Raw genomic sequence first — 3,478 nt, forward strand, 5'->3', positions numbered from 1 at the left:
TTTTTAGAATGGAGGAAGGGATAATAACCTTAAAGTGGCAATAAATACCAAGTCTGATAGTTTAGTGTTTGGTAAACTGCCACTACTTTATGAGAGGGCCACAGAGGCAGCAGCATCTTCAAGGAAGGAAGCACTTTTAGGCAAAGCGAGAAGGTTCAGAAGAAACAGTTCAGAAGAGGAGGACAGAGGAATTTTTCTGAGATCAGACTGTAGGTTCTAAAAGAAATGACAAAATAATTTTGGGATTTGGCATGTATTCTGTCATGGCCTTGAAAAGAAACAGATGGTACATGTGGATTGAGCCATCTCAGTTTGAGAACAGAGGAGTTTTTTAAGAAAGAAACTATAAAAATCTAAGGAGAGTAGATGGAAACCACATAAGAGAGTGACAACAGGGTACCATTTCTCTCCTCAACCCTGAAGAGGCAAGAAGAGGGCCCCAGAGAATGAGAAAGCAATGTGCGAAGAGGCCACCTGACAGAAGTTAAGACCTTTAGTGTAGAAAATGTTAACCCATAGTGATCCCGCCTGGGGGGATATATATACCAACCTCATTTTTTCCTTTCTCTCTGATCTCTAAGTAATTCCCATTGGCTGAATCCAAACAGAAGCCAAAGTATCAAGAAAATGTTGATATAGCCCAGATTGGTCAGCCTTCTAAGGCACAGAACTGGGTGGAGCAGTTTAGAGAGTGAATCTGAAGGGGTGCGAGGTGGTGTCAGGTTATAGGAAGCAAAGACCTCTAAATGGATGAGAATCCTAGTTTTCTTGATCAGGGAAAATGGTATAATGAGATTAGTCCTAATGGTCTTCTCAGTAAACTGTGGTGGGGTAGCTGTGACTGTTGGAATGGGAAGGGGAGAATAGAGGTAGCTTATTCTTTAAGGCACATTTGGAGCTCTGGCCTTCTCTTCAATTTATTATGCTTTGTATAAAAGCTTATATATGTCTAAATCCATAAAATTTTTTTTATAAATTCAAAATATTTAATGCTTAACAATGAACATCTTAATTATAATAAAAAATAAAATTTGTATTTAGTACTTTTATGAGCTGGGCTATGTTCAATGTATATTATACAAATTAATTATTTGATATTTCAAACAAAATTCTGTGAAATGTGAGATGCTATCATTCCCATTTCTAATTGAATAAATTAATGCAAAAAGAAATTAAATACCTGCCAAGTTCACACAGGAAGTCAATAATAGGGCCAGAATGCAAATTCACCTTGTGTCCACTATAACAAGCCTAACAAAACACAAGAAAACATAATATAATCATATTAATTCTTAAATTTAATAAGAGAAATACTTAGGAAAGAAAAAATTCTGGGTTAAAAATACATTTTTAAAATGGGATTTCAAAAATTACATGTTAAATGAATATATTAGTTATTTCAATTATTGCTTTATTTAATTTAATGAGTAAATTTGTTAATAATTTTTAAATCTACACTTAAAAGAAGTAGAGTAAGGTGGTGATGTGTGCAAAATGCAGAATTGGATTTTCTGCATTGAAGTCTCAACTCTGCTACTGAGGCCTTGAATAAGCTCTCTAAGCTTCAGACTTCTCATAGGTGAAATGGAGGTACTAATAGTACTAAATACCTGGTGTCGCAATAAGGCGTAAATGAGAAACATAACGTAAAGCTCTTAAGAGATGGTCTGGTCCATAGTAACTATTCAATACATGCTGTAATTAGTTTCTTGAAACCATGCAAATTTGGACTGGAGAAGAGTTGAAGAATATGACAAAGAGTTGGGAGTTTATATCTTTGAAGATTGAGGAGCAATCCTTATAATTAATAGTAATAATGAAAATATCACAAATACTATCTCACCTTAACAATTATTTGCTAAACTTATCAGTTGAACATGGAATTGCTGTTAGAACTAAACAGAATTTTAATAAAATATCAAACGTATTATCTGAATTCGTGGAATCTATATTAATGAAACTTGTGCAATCAATTTAAGTGATGAAATATAAGTGAATTAGATCTTGATCTTTTAGTAGGATTTCAGTTGTGCAATTATCAGAGATCCTGACAGTGACTTAAAGTAAAAAAGAAAAAAATATATAAGCAGTTCATTTAAAAAATGGTGTAGAGTTACTTACTATTTTAATATTTTTTCCCCAATGCTAGAGCCTTTACCAGAAAAAAATGTCTTCTATTACAGTAAAATTGCAAGGAAATTATTAAAATTAAAGTTCTAAGAGAATGTTAATTTTATTAAAACTACTACTACTATACAATGTGTGAAATTTTCAGTTTATATATTTACTGAATTCTAATGTATGCTTCCAACTTACCCGTGACATACGTAGACCCTTCCACCGATAATGTTTCTGTTGTTACCAATCTAGGGCCAGTCCATTTTTGGTGACTTCTAGATGACTTCACCATCAATGTATCCTTGATTTTTCCAACTTTATCTCTGCAGGTAAAAACTGTAAAAGTTTGAGCATCATTGCTTTCAAGCTCCTAATAGCTTTTTATTTTAATTGTGATTTGAATTTACTTACAAGTGTACAGAATAAATAATCAAAAGAACTCAATGGACTATGATAATGTCTTTTCTAGGAACCTCTCTTAACGTTTTGTCTTTTGTATTAACATCTGATCTTGCATAGCCATCTTGGTTCCCATTTTTATGTAAATGATGACATCTATGACATCAGATGTGTTATTAAAAATGCACACGTGGAAGCACATGTATTTACTAATTAGAACCACTCAGAAGCTTTGTAGGAACAGTAAAGAACAGCATTCATGATGGCTAAGTTTACCTACTTCTTGCTATTGCTTAAATTTTAAAATATTATTCTTTATTTAACTAAACTCTATCCATTTTTTTAAATAGTATTTTTAAAAACAACACTAAAGATGCTTGACAAATAATTTAAGAAAATGTTACTCATTGAAAATAAAAAAATCTGAAAGCTCAATAAATTTAATGTAAATTTGAAATCTGACACTTGCTACTAAGTAGGAGAAAGTGGGTATTTTTGTGTTTTTTTATTTTTTGCTGAAGGATTAAATTTCATATTTGTCAATTACATTAATAGAAATTAATTCACAAAACAGATATTGTAAAATTATTCTTTAGGACTTTTCAATTTCAATTGATTTTAAATTGATTTCTGCTTTAAAAACTTTTTAAAATCTTATTTTTAATAATTTGAGTCCCTAACAGAAAAATTGTATAGTTACTCTATTTACTTTTGTATTCGAACAGATTAAATATTAACATACTAGAATGTCATTAGCATTTATAGACAATGCCTTCTGTTATTTTGGAAAAAAAACATGTCTCCAGACATTTTAATATTAATGTATTTGTAGAGATTACCTTTAAAATTGGTAATGTAATATTAATAACCATTACATGACTTTTTAAAAAAATATGCTTTAAACATTTAGTTTTCTTTCTTTTATCTGATCAAATAAAAAGAACAAATAGGAACAGATAAT

Source organism: Pteropus vampyrus, unplaced genomic scaffold, assembly GCF_000151845.1.
Source record: "Pteropus vampyrus isolate Shadow unplaced genomic scaffold, Pvam_2.0 Scaffold57, whole genome shotgun sequence".
NCBI lineage: Eukaryota > Metazoa > Chordata > Mammalia > Chiroptera > Pteropodidae > Pteropus > Pteropus vampyrus.